The 14,432-nt window shown below is 48.6% G+C and overlaps 1 protein-coding gene across 3 annotated transcripts in view; it reads right to left on the bottom strand.

Moving 5' to 3' along the window:
• Positions 1–14,432, bottom strand: part of BTBD18 (BTB domain containing 18) — a 211,333-nt gene that overhangs the window by 156,264 nt on the left and 40,637 nt on the right. The gene's annotated exons all lie outside the window — the stretch shown is intronic.

The raw sequence follows: 14,432 nt of genomic DNA, 5'->3' as shown, positions 1-14,432 counted from the left end.
TAGAAAGGGGGGGCGTGGCCAGCAACCACCGAAGATGGCCGCAGCTTAGAGGAGCTCCGTGCCGCAACTCCGCCCGCTGCACAATCCTGTCGATTATCCGCTCCAGCCTGAGAGTCCCGATCGGCGGGGACGCCCTGAGAGCCCGCGGTGCCGACCTTGGTGCCTTATCTGCCCCGGGCGGGCTTCTGGACGCAGTGGAGCGGGACCTGCCGGCTCCGGCCTTGTGGCCTCGTGGAAGCCGGGGCCTTGAGTTTCAATCCTCCGGAGGCGTGGCCTGACGGCGGCCGGCGGGGGACGCAGCGGCGGCCTGGAGGCACTGGAATCGGCGTAAGGAGAGCCGGAGCGAGGTGAGGAGCGCGGCGGGCCCCACACGGGTGTTCGAGTGACTGGAGGAGCGATAGCCGGTAACTGGCGACGGTGAGGAGACGGCGCACTGAGCTCGTGTGCGCGCGCTGAAGAAAGACCGCGGACCAGTGGGCCCGGGGCTCCCCCTACGGAGGCGCAACGAGGGTGGGGCAGGCCCCGGTGAGGAGGTGGTGAACTGCCCCGAAGATTGGTTGGCGGCCTCTTGCTGGACCACGCAGCGGACGCCGCCTGGAGCGCCTGCGGGGGGCGACCTGCCGCGCCACCCGACTGCCCAGCACGACGTGGCTATAGGAGTCTATGGTGCTTCAGAGGCCCCGGGGAGATCTTGAGAGGCGCAGCGCTGGTGAAACAAGAGGCATCGCGGCGCAGCCTCGCGGCGCAGGGACGCCGTAGACCCGACCCCTGAAATCGCTGGAGGGAGCAAGCAGACGACGCAAGTGGACGCTGGCAGCATACTAGAAGACACGCAAAGAGCTGGAGGGGCCGGTGAAACCGACAGGCCGTGCGTGGGGACTGGTTGGAGGGCTGGAGACCAGCACGCGACATCCGGCGTGCAGATTCGGCATGCATGTCGCAGCCCCAGACGTCGCAGTCCACATGTGGCAACAGTCCGGAACCGGAGGACGGGGCGCAGACGAGGGACGTCCACACGGCGGAATGATGGGGTGCGGCTGGCGCATGGGCACAGGCTGTGAACGCTGCCGCAACTGGACCTATCTGTGACCCGGCATATGCTGGGTGGTCCCAGACTCATGTACTTTCTTGAACTCTCAGGCTCCTGCCAAGACTCGTGCTACAAATCGGCGATGGCAGTGCGGCACGCAGTGACTCTTTCCCCCCTACGCAAGTATACAGTTATGGGAATCAAGCACTCTGCTGAGTTCGAAATCCGCCGGGCTGGGAGGGGGGTGCAGGGGGGACACAGTTGCTAAAAGTTACTATTGGTTTGCTTGGAAGTATTGTTGTGATGCATAGGACCCTAATAGACGACACCCACAGCGCGGCTGCGACTGGGGCCACAATCACCTCGGGAGGGTTTTACAGGGAGATGGGGGGCAGACAGGTTGCGAGAGTAGACCCCAATGGCTGAACGGGTAGGACACGAACAGACCCCCTGCGCGCCCGCCTCACGACTCACAGTGCTGTCCTGGAATGTCAATGGGTTGGGCGATAAAATTAAGCGGGGACTGGTGTTGCAATATATCAAGCGTAGAGGTCCGGCAGTTGCCCTGCTCCAGGAATCGCATTTGACGGGCTCCACCAGTAAGGCCTTAGATAGATGGGGCTACAAAATGATGATACACTCTGACTTTACCACGGGTTCGCGGGGAGTGGGAATTTTGGTGAATAAGCGCTTCCCGCTGATAGTCACAGACTCCCGGAAAGATGACCAGGGGTGCTTTGCGGCGGTAACCTGCCAATGGGAAGGGCAGACGTACAACATAGTGACGGTCTACATCCCCCCACGCTGCATCAAACCACTTTGCGTGAGTTGGGGGAGTTTCTCTTATCCCTTCCACGTGGCGACATAATAATTGGGGGAGACTTTAACGCTACCATGGACACGTCCCTAGATAGACAGCCCTCCCGGGGGACTAACACTGCCAGTACTAAACTGCTTGAATTCACGGAGGCTCTAGGGCTCGTGGATGTGTGGAGACTTCACCACCCCACTCTAAGACAGTACACATTCCATTCCGGGGTACACAACAGCCTTTCCAGACTAGACTACATTTTCACACTGGCGACCGGGACGAGGGGGGTAGCGGAGGTGACGCACCTCCCTAGAGGTATTTCTGATCATTCTCCAGTTCTAATCACCTACACGGCGCCGGGCCCCCGGAGGAGAAGGGTCTTCCCGCTGTCTCCTGGGTATCTCAAAGTCCCGAAAATCGCCAAGGGACTTCTATTGACTACGAAACGCTACTTTGTGGAGAATAAAAGCTCGGTTCAGTCCCCGACGATATTGTGGGAGGCCTATAAAACAGTACTCCGGGGGGAGGCTATCTCGCTGGTGGCAGATCACAAAGCATCCCAGAAAAAGGAGGTCGAGGGGCTGGAACAAAGGGTGTCCCGGGCGGAAGCGGCACATGCGCTACAGGTAGATGAGCATACGACACACCAGTTGCACCTGGCACAGCAGGAATACAAGGCATATGTCTGGGGGCTGGCGACTGCGAGGCTCACGGAGACGCGACACACAGTGTAGGAAATGGGGGATAAGGCAGGAAAGTTGTTGGCGTGGCTGGACCGCAGGGACCGGGCCAATAGATGGATTGCGAGAATTCAACTGGCCGACGGCACGTCTACGGCAGAGCCGCAGCAGAGGCGCTTGCGTTGCATTATCGCGGAATCTATACTCCGAAAGCCGCGAATACCGTGGACGACAACCTGGCCTTCCTCCGTGATATTCGCATGTCGGCTCTGGCCCCTTCGGCAGTGGCCACCCTAGACGCCGACCTGACCCCCGAAGAGCTTACGGCGGCGATTGCTGCCCTTCATCCGGGGAAGGCGCTGGGACCTAACGGTCTGCCTGTAGAATTTTATAAACGGGCGGCGGCACAGGTTGTGCCCCACTTGCTGAATATGTACACGGACAGCCTGGACAGGGGGGCTTTGCCCCAAGATCAGCGACTGGCCACGATTGTGGCTATCCACAAACCCCATAAACCCCAACACGAGTGTGCCTCCTATAGGCCGATCTCCCTTCTCAATGTGGAAGCGCAAATTTTGGCAAAAGTATTGGCCACCAGATTGCAGGCCCACTTAGCCACCATAATACACCCGGATCAATCGGGCTTCATGCCTAATAGAAATACCGCCCTGAATCTTAGGCGTCTCCTCGGGGTCCTTGCACGGCAAGTCACTATTGAGGAAGAGGCGGTTATTCTGTCACTCGACGCCAAAATGGCATTTGACCTGGTGGAGAGGCCCTTTCTTTTTGCGGTTCTTCGCCATGTTGGCTTAGGTCCATAGTTCTGTGCTTGGGTCCAATTACTTTACTCACACCCTCTAGCTCAGGTCGTAGTGAACGGCCATGTGTCCTCCACTTTCCCGCTGGGACGGGGAACGAGACAAGGATGCCCCCTCTCGCCGCTTCTTTTTGCGCTGGTGCTGGAGCCGCTGGCGGCCTGGATTCGGCAGGACCCGGTTATCCGGGGTCTACAATGGGCAAGAGGATGGGAGGACCGCATATCCCTATATGCGGATGATATCCTGCTATACCTGGCGTCACCGGCGCGCTCCATTAATTGTCTCTTGGACATATGCACGTCCTATGGCAGAGTATCCGGATATACTATTAATTGGGAGAAATCGTGTCTCTATGTGCTCCGGGGCCCCCCGCCTCGGCTTCCGCAAGGATGCGGGATGCAGGTAACGGAGGAGGGGTTAAAATATCTGGGAATATATGTCACCGCCGACACGGCGCACTTCGTCGCGAAGAACCTTGTAGAGCCCCTTATGCGGCTTCGTCGTGATGTCAAGTATTGGCGCTCCTTGCCGCTGACACTGTTGGGGAAAGCGGCCCTCTTCAAAATGATGGCCCTCCCCCGTTTCTTGTATATACTGCAAAACACGCCGTTTCCGGTTTCCCCCAAGTATTTTGCCTCGATCAATGCTGAGGTTACCAGCTTATTATGGGAGGGGAAGGCACCACGAATAGCGATGCGCAAATTGACTAAAGGTTGCTACGATGGAGGCATTGCCCTCCCAGATATAAAAATCTACTACTGGGCCTCGCAACTTGCGGTTGTTAACCAATGGCTCCACGCGCCGGGAGATGAGCCAGCGTACCGCATGGACAGGATGCTGCTAGGAGATGGCGGCATCATGGGGGCATTGTATAACAAAAATAAGAGACATAATCGTACGGGTCCGACGGCGCACACGGTACAGGTGTGGCATGCGGCTCAGAAAGACCTGGGCTGGGACGGAAAAATAACACAGGCTACGCCGCTGTGGGACGTGCGTAGGCTGGGTAGTCTGCGTAATACCAAAGGTTTTCAGCAGTGGGACCTGATAGGGATCTCGCGTGTGGGGGACCTTTGGAGGAAGGGAGGGGTGATAACATTCGAGCAGCTGCAGACTGAGTATGACATGGCCTCTGCCGAAAGATTCCGGTACATCCAGGTCCGACATGCGCTTATGGCACAGATCGCGCCGGGCACGAAGTTGGCGGAGGCATCGCCCTTGGAGGACAGACTCCTTACGGACCACCTTACTAAACGAGCCATATCTCAGATGTACCGCAAGATCATAAACAATCAGCCAGACCCTTTGGTGGCCCTAAAAGCGAGGTGGGAGGAAGAGCTTGGCGACTTTGATGATACGGAGTGGCAGGAGGGCATAGCCTCCCCTAGGGAGGTTGCGATACCATCCACATTCAAACTCATACAGCTCAAAATTCTACACCGCACATATTACACACGGACTCTCCTCTATAGGCTCGGCCGGACTGACTCTCCCCTCTGTCTTCGGCGATGCGGGAAGGATGGAACCCTCTTTCATACCCTGTGGACATGCCCCGTAGTTTGCCAATACTGGAGGGCGGTCATGCGTACACTATCACAGGCGACACACGTCACGCTGCTCCCGGAACCCAGGAGGTGTCTCCTCAATATATGGGAGCCCACCGACCTCAACCGCGCAACGCAAATGTGGGTAACAATAGGCATGCTGGTGGCGAAACGAAATATAGCGCAGAGGTGGGGGTCCAGTCAATCCCCTACCCTCCCCCAGTGGTGTAGGGACATGGACTCCATCATGGTTGCTGAAAAGGAAGTGTATATACATAGGGGGTGCCCCAAGAAATGGACACAAATATGGGGGAAATGGAACAGTTACCGAGGGGACATCTGTGAGCCCCCAAGGGAGAACTCTGATCAAGAGCTTAGTGATTAGGCATTCTGGGGGACGGGCAGAGGGGTGGGCGGGTGCAGCTGGGCTCTTAGCCAGCGCAATCCTACATGTGTTTGCTCTACAGTACCTGATAATGTTTGTGCTGTCGTTTTTGATGTGTACTGACACTACAGTTACGGAGGTACTGTTTCTCGAGGTATGCAATGTCACATATTTTAATGTATGTTCTGAGAAAACCAATAAAAAGTTATTACAAAAAAAAAAAAAAGTAGAAAGTTCTTTCGAGGAGTTCTCGGCTGTCTCAATCCTCTTGCTGTAATAGGTGGCCCGCGCTTTTCTGATCATGGCATGGTATTTTTGTAAACTAGATTTATATTCAGTTTTAGCAGATCCATCATAGTTCCTCCTCCAAACTCTCTCGAAGGCGCTTGCAGGTTGATTTAGCAATTTCTAAGTGAGTGGTTTTCGACCAGTGACCAAACTTTAGCTCCTCATACAAGAGAAAAATATGGGAGGAAATGAGTATAACCTACCATTTATCTACAGCATACCACTCAAAAGCAAATTGATTGGTAGAAAGGATTAACAAGACCTTTAGGAGTTTGATGGAAACTCTGCCAGAGAACCTCAGGAGGAAGTGGGATCTTCTCATGCCAATTTTAAATAAGGGGGCAGAATTAATTCCATTTGAACATTTGTATGGGCATTACAGACTAACCTTAGTCAAAGGAGGTTCAGAAGGAATATCAGAGTTTCCTCAGAAAGAAGCTGTGGACTATGTGATTGGCCTCAGGTAGCTGATCATGCAATATGAGGCAGGTGAAGAAAAGCCTTCAGACAGACCAGGAACTGATGGAGGAGTGGTATGACTATACAGCGATGTTAACTGGGTAACAGAAGGGGCAGAGGTGTTGGTGCTCAAGGCCATCTGTCCAAGAGTTTTGAAGGATAAGTGGTATGGGCCTTATAAAGTAGTAAAGAAAGTTTATGGGATAAGCTAATTTGTGGGCACAGTCGCCACTAGGGACCACAGAGGGTGTTCTATGTGAACCAGTTGAAGCCATACCGCAAGAGAGACTTCAAAGTGAACATCATGGCAATGACATTGAGTTTGAGGAAGACAGAGTGCTACTTCCCAACCTACTAGAAGGTGATATGAAGGACTGTTCTGTGAATGGGGCACAACTTGCCCTTGAGGTAATGCCTAAGTAACAGAAAAAGTGTACAGAAGTGCTCGGCCAATGTTCCGATCTCTTTTTGCTGACTCTTTGCTATATAACTGCTTTGTCCATGACACAATGACACATACACAGGAGATAGCTTACCCGTGATTAGCAATAATTACCAGATGTCTGACCAAGTCCAGGATAGCACCAAGGAAGAGATTGCCTAGATGTTAGACTGGGGGTGGTTGAGTATTTCCATAGTCCTTGGCCTAGTCTAGTAGCATTGTACCAAAGCAAGGATCTACAGACTTGTGCCTTTATGTAGACGAGTTTGAACAATGTCACTGTTGTGGTTAGCTGTCTCTGAGACCCTTTAGGTTTTCTTAAAAGACCCCTCACACACCAACCTAGTTGGTGCCATGCTTCATCATTGGGGTCCCAACGGGGTGGCCGAATGCCACCCGGTTGTGCTACGACGCCTGATTACAGCGGTGCGGGTGTCGTGTGTTATGTGATAAGTGTGAGTTAAAAGATATCTCTGGGAATCTTTGTCTGCTAAGTGTATTAATGACGGCCCATGATATTGTCAAAAACAAGTGTAGCAACCAGTGGAGGGGTCTGGCTCCTAGTTGTCAATTAAAGGTGTGTGGTGCTGTGCGTAGGTGCCGGTATACTTACAGACACTGATTAAAAACACTATGGTGGACCACGGGAGACGGCCATAGGTACATTGCGGGTCTGCGTCTTGACGAATGTGTGACTACAGATGAGACCCCTTCCGAGCCCCGTATTCCTGCCCAGCACTAGTCTACACCATAGTGTTTTTAATCAGTGTCCCTACGTATACTGACACCTACGCACAGCACCACACACCTTAGCGCATGTGTTGGTTACTATATTCATGTGGCGTTATTTTTTGCCGCTCACTACCACCCACATGGTCCTAAAGAAAGATCCTACACTCTGTTTTTGATGGGCTGATACATGTAGACCTTTAATTGACAACTAGGAGCCAAACCCCTCCACTGGTTGCCACACTTGTTTTTAACAATATCCTGGGCCGTCATTAATAAACTTAGCAGACAAGGATTCCCAGAGCTATCTTTTAACTCACACTTATCACATAACACACAACACACAACACCCGCTCTGCTGTAATCAGGTGTCATAGCACAACCGGGCGGCATTCGGCCACTCGGTTGGGACCCCAATGATGAAGCATGACACCAACTACGTTGGTGTGTGAGGGGTCTTTTAAGATAACCTAAAGGGTCTCAGAGACAGCTAACCACAAGAGTGAGGTTGTTCAAACTCTTTTCCAGTGGGTTTGTCCACATTGTTTAGTTTATTATTGAACTGGGGACAAGGACATACCCCTACAATTCCCTTGCTATCTCCTGGTTTCACACTTTTATGTAGACGCCCATGCCCTCAATGACCAAGACTGATGCAGACCTGATTTCCAGAGCTGATGAGCCAGGTAGATGTTGTTTGTTACTCGAGTACCTTTGACCGGAGCAACGATTAGTGGAAGAGTTCATTAGCACTTATTGCAATGGGGGTAACTGCATTCTCTTGGCCACAGGGATTGTACCTGTTCAGGTTGATCGCTTCTAGGCTTAAGAATGCATCTCGTACTGTCTCAGCACCTGGTGAACTATGTTCTCTCAGGACTGCAACAGTTCTGAGTGACTTACGCTGGCAATATTGCCATCTTTAGCAATTGCTGGGAAGACCACTTGAGGGGCCTAGTATAGAGGTGGGTCAGGATGCAGCAAATGAAACGGACCAACAAAGCAACCATGTGTCAGTCCTCTCTAGCTCACCTGATACCTAAGGCAGACCACAGGAGAATAGACCTGTTGGATGCCAAGATTCAGTCTTTATCAGGGTGAGAGGATTCCACCACCTAAACACACACGTGTTTTTAGGCTTTTTAGGCTTTTTAGGCTTCACTGGCTATTGCAGAAGCTTTGTGGCTGCTAACTGTGGGGATACAGTTGTGCTGATGACATTCCTCACATCCAAAAGTAGACTAAGAAAGTGATTTGGAATATGGTGTGTCAGAAGGACTTTGAGGAACAGAAGAACGCTCTATGTAATGCAACTGTGGTGAAACCATCTGACTATTGTGCTGAGTGTATGCAGAGTGCATATGAGTGTATTGCATAGTAGTTAGACTCTATATGTGAGTATGAGAGCTGAAGCTTGAGGGATCCAGTGGCATTGTCCGTCCTTCATTGTACACACTGACATCTCAGATGAAGGAGTTGGAGCAGTAGAGGGAGTGTGAGGGAAGTTAGTAAGATTTAGTTGTTTTGTTTAAAATTCTTATGATAAGCTATATGTTGATACAGTGCTTACTGGGCAGAATACCATGTTCCAGGATGTCTCCTGTCAGAGCTCCTTGAAAATTAGCTATGGATAACGGGGGATGTTTTCTCTTCATACCGTAATAAACTGAAAGCAGGAATGATAATGGGTATGTTTCCAGGTAAACAAGTGACAAGTTGTGACAAAGGTTGTATGATAATATTTCACCATAGTATGATTTGCACCACTATGTCATGATCGTGCGGAATACTTAACCCAACGATGTACTGTATTACAATCCTCCAATAAAAATGTGTTATAAAAAATAAAAAAAAGTTGTTGGTGCAGTACTGTTTCAACCCTGATAACAAGAGTAGAGAACGTTCAGTGGCTTTTATTAACCACAAATTGCTTCCTAGGGAACAGAACGGGCCATCATGAAAAAAAAAATGCTTTGCTATATGTGGGCTCTGATGTTTTACATGTTTGATGCCAAGTATGTGGCCGAGGCAAACCACTTCAGGGGTTAATGGCGAGGAAAGTGAACAACCCCGAGTTGCTGAGATGATCAATCTCATTACAAGGCCTAGATTTCGCAGTAGAACACAAAGCTGAAATTAAGGGAATGCAGATGGCCTTCCTGTCGGTTTTACCAATCTGGCGACCGGAATTCTCCAACGGAAGAATAAGCATCTGCGTAGTCAGATCTAGGAGGGGCATTTGTTGGGACAGGAATAACCTCATTCGTGGTGTCCTAGGATATACCTCTGCCCTGAGTGCTTGACTGCTAGGAAATGGGTCATCCCGAATTTTTATGTTAGCCCTGTTGTCATGCTAATATAGTAGGTGCACAGATGTCTAGGCCTGTCCATGACTCTTCAAGGCCCTATGCCTGCCCTGTGATCTGGGCACCAAACGTTCCCTCGTAGGTGGACAAAGGACTACTGTCCCAGTCCTGGGTATTGCCAATAAAGCAATTGTGGTACCATATTTTGTGAATCCTTAGAGTGCTCAGACCTTTTTTTTTAATGTGTCAGCGAACAAGACCTATGAACCCCTCTCGTGAAAAGTTCTGCTGTTATGTGACACCTAGATCCTTATGCTGACATCTTGCGTGTACACAGTACTTATGAGTGTATTGCGAAGTAGTGAGACTATATGCGAGTCTGACAACTGAAGATCGAAGGATCAACCGGGATCCATTTTGGATGAGCCTGGTTTAGCATGAGAGGGTGGATGGGAATAGCTTGCCCAGACAGTGGAATTGCATTGCCTGCTTTCCTCTGGCTGGAGGTTAGAGGTCCAGAAACTGAAGTCAGGAGAATGGAGACGGGGTTATCTTTAGAAATTCCATGGTGACTTTGTTAGCAAGGAGCTGCTGATTAGTTCTTCCTGAGCTCTACCATTTGGTTGATTCTAGTGTTAGAGAGGAAACACCGCAGACATCAGTAGACAGCATCACAGAGGTGTATGTGGTGAAACAGCAGAGCAGGTTTAGGTTCCACGCTGATGCAAGACAGGTGAAGAGTTCACAAAGAAATAGAGTGCATGATCAGCAAGATCTAAGTTTAAGAAAAACCTGTGTTTGCAAGCATAAACAAATGTATTGCCAAAGCACACAAGCACGTATTCTGTTGTCCAGGTAAATAAAAAACAGGACATCAAGAATAAGAGCTGCAGATTGAATCAGCCAAGATTACACAGAATTGGATAAGAAGTCTTGGGAGTGGAACAATAAAACACACACACATGCATTCAAAAGAAGTAAATAAATGGTTGGTAATCATTGTTAGAATTGCAATAAAGAGTGTGTAGAGAGAGAAGTCATACGTTTAGGGGCACAGGTGACGTGATGTTTTCTGGATCAAATATATACCTGCTGAGTAACCTATCTGACCCTCTGTAAGAAGCATTGTTCCTTCAAGTATTTAGGAGGCTGCCTGAGAGCAGCAAATCGAGACCGGCTGTTGACCTTTCTGGGGATAGCTGCTATCCCTGCAGCAACAGTAAACTTGCTTTTGCCATGCCAAGGAGTCTTATCTTCTTTATCTCCGTTTCCCCGCAACAGTTGGCGAGCCAGATAGGAGTCCCAGTTATCTTCAACTGCCTGCTGCAGCAGGAACACAGCCTACCACGCTGCATAGATTCTTTTTATTATTTGATTAGGTAAGCAGACACCGTGTTGCCTAAAGTTCTGCCTATTAACAGGGTTGGGTAAGACCCGGAGTTGCATTCTTTAAGGCGAGGATAATGGGGACTCTGTGCCATGTTTTTAAAAAAATATTTTATGACTTCTTTGGCAATGATAAACACAGATGTAATGTAAATAAGGATATCGCATGCAAGCATTTGTTCAAGTGTTGTGCAATATTAATTTACGGCACTGCTTAGTCGGTAGAGTGTTTATCCCAATGTAAAGTTGTAAGTGGTCAGCGTGGCTGATTCAAAGTTGGGAGTCCAATATATGTTTCAATATTTTGACATAGAGGGATGGCTGAAAGGCCGATGTAGCTAAACTTTACCCTCAAGTACGATATGAACAATCGAATTACAGTCCTGGACCTAATGTACAGATGTCATTCCATGATCTATGAGATGCAATGAGATGGTTTGAGGGTTATCCTCCCATGAGTGCGGAGGGAAGTGATTAGTTGCTAAACATTTAGTTTAGAGTTAAATAATAGTGATTAACAGTTAGAAGTAGTTGAAGTGTTTATATTTTTAAATATGTTGATGATGCAATGCGCATGTATGTCTGTAAATAGAAATGTGGCCACAGTGGTGGTGTTATATAATGTTGTTGCAACATATAATGTTTAACATATGATTGAAAAAACAAATTGACAGATATCTTGTTTATAAAGGACTAGTACAAAAAATTTAAAGAAGAAATATTGGGCAGACAGATACAAGTTAGATAATAAAAAAGGGTTAGGAATAAAGGGGGATTATGGAGAATCCCTTAGAGCACGTACAAAAGACTTTTCCAGGTGACCGGAAAAGGCTACAAAAGCACTGTCAGGAATGGTTTAGAGCCACTCAGAAACATACGTATCCCTGGCCAAAGGAAGGGACATTTGATTTGATTTGATTTGTCTATTTATAAAGCGCACGAATGCCCGTAGGTGTCTTGGCGCTAAGAATTGTCCGGTTCCGGTGTAGGTCTGACATTAGTGTATTTTATGCGGTGAAAAGCCAAGTCTTGATTTTCTTTCTGAATATCTCTAGAGTTTGGCTGTTTTTTACATCAAACGGTAGTAAGTTCCATGTCCGTGCTGAGTGAACGAGGAAACTTCTTCCTCCCCAGTTTGATCGTTTAAACTTGGGTATTGCTATCAGTTTCTTTTGACCGGATCTGAGAAGCCTTGAAGGTTCGTAATGTTTCAGGTATGTTTTCAGGAAGTGGGGGCCTTTACCCTGCAGTGCCTTGTAGGTTAGACACAGTGATTTGAACTTGACTCTTTTGGCCACAGGTAGCCAATGGAGAGACTCTAGTTTGTGGCTAATAGGCTGGAACTTTGGAATTTCCAGTATCAGTCGTGCCGCTGCATTCTGGAGTCGTTGCATTTTTTCTATAATTTTTATTCTGGCTCCCGCATATAATGCGTTACCGTAGTCCAGTCGAGACAGTGCAAGGGCTGTCACTACCGTTATTAGAGCATGCTCTTACACACCTTAAAAAAAGAAATGCAAGAGTTAAATTACAGGAGCAAGTCTTTTGTGAGAAGTCTAAGCACTCCTCAAATGCCAATACATCTAGAACCCCAATCGCTCTCCCACTTCCCATATGGAGGTGGGAGAGCGATTGGGGTTCTAGATGTGTTGGCATAAGTACTTCTCCTAAGGTAGCTGGTATTTTTCCACTGGCGCAGCTACAGAAAGCTGCAGTGTGATTAGAGAATCCTGAGGTTGTGACTCCTTCACAATCTCCAAAGGGATCCCTCAGATGTCAAAGCCAAGTCCCACGAGTACTCCCAAACAGCAAGTAAGGATGGGGGACTGTCAGTTTTCAGGACAATTCGAAGCGTACTTTACACTGTATTTAGAACCAGCCTCTCCCAGGAGGGTAGCGTTGAAGAGCAGGGTCCATGAGACCGTGACAATCAGTCGCTTGTTTCATCAGCAACATCGCACTGATTATAGAAGCGAGATCTACCAGGAAAGGTAGTTAAGGAGTGGATTTCTACCCCACAACGGAGAGATGCAGGTGATGATGGTGTGTGGCGTGATGGACAGTATCCCAAGAAAGAGATGAGGATTTCAGAAGGACAGAAGATAATTTAGCACCTTGGCAGAAGGGGAGTGTAATAGTCTCACCAGATAGTGTTCAAGAATGGATATCACGAAGTGAAGATAGAAGGGACGTGAGGGATGCAAGAAGAGAAGAATACTATCAGGACAGATCTAGGGAAGCTTTGGGAGGATGGCAAATAGAGTAGAGTCAATACATAAGCATGTAGACAACATGGGCGAAATCCTTCGATCTCCAGAGGCTAGGCACCCTTCTTATGACACTAGCACTCAAGAAAAGTCCTGTATCTATTTTGATCATACGAAGGGAGCGATTGGATTGTCTAATTGCACCAAAACTAGAAAAGGAGAACAGGAAATTGTAAGACCTGGGGTCTCCAGGCCCTATGGGGCGGTAACGTGACACGAGCGGTCGGGCCACCAAAGGTCTGTGTGTAAAGCAACCACACAACACGCACCTCACATGGGACAAGGAACACACACAATAAGTGACGCCACACGGTAGGAGTTAAGTGACTGGCTGGGAAGGGACAGAAGCTTGAGTATACCATGGTTGACATATGTATTGACCAGTCTGGAAAACCTTGGCCGCAAGGATCTCTTCTTAAATCCATCGAGAATTGTGTCACAAGACAAGTTGGTTATAAAGAGATTATTCCTGGCCCAGAGAACCAAAAGCAGAGCAGAGGCTGAAGGGATTAAACGTACCGTGAACGCCCATAGCCTGGTAAAAACTAGGGAGGGGATGGAGCCGTATTTGTACCTCATGCACAACGCTCAGGATAGGTTTTTAATGGCGCGTTTTAGGCTCAATCTTTTACCTTACTTACTGGCTGATCCAACAGGTTTTACATAATCGATTGAGCAGAAGGGTGCCTGCGGCTGCGACAATAGGTCTCCGCAGGACACCCTTCATTTTGTACTTTTGTGTCCTTTTTATTCAATGCCTAGGCGCAGATTCCTAGTAGGAATCTTAAAGCAAGCTAAATTAGCACACGCAAAAGATGCACTAATTTTTCTGCAAAAAGCGACCGACCCCCTGACACTTTGTAGTATCATGAATTTTATCAGAGTTGCGGTACGATTAAGGGCAACTAGAGAACCAACCTGATTGTCTTTTTTAAATGAAATGTGTGGTTTCGTTTTTTTTTCTACTTATGTGTAGTAGCAGTCAGGATTCTGGATAATGATTTAATAGCATTTTTAACTGTCTGTATATGTGTGCTTTTATGATGTTTTTTAATCATCGAATAAAGAAATACTGACTGAAGTACTCGGGTAGAAAAAAATCAAGCAGCAAATTGAAGCTGTAAGAACAGGTTCCCACGAGACCACAAAGTAAGATATGTTCCTGATGGCTGGTAACTAAACCTATCACTGACAGCATAAAATAGAAGAAAAGCACATGCAGCAAGAAGGGACACCACACCGGGTGTAACCCTGGAAGGGAGAGAAGTACTCCACCCTATGAAGGCG

Source organism: Triturus cristatus, chromosome 4_1, assembly GCF_964204655.1.
Source record: "Triturus cristatus chromosome 4_1, aTriCri1.1, whole genome shotgun sequence".
Taxonomy (NCBI): Eukaryota; Metazoa; Chordata; class Amphibia; order Caudata; family Salamandridae; genus Triturus; species Triturus cristatus.
The sequence above is the reverse complement of the archived record's forward strand: the minus strand, read 5'-3'. Positions and strand labels throughout refer to the sequence as shown.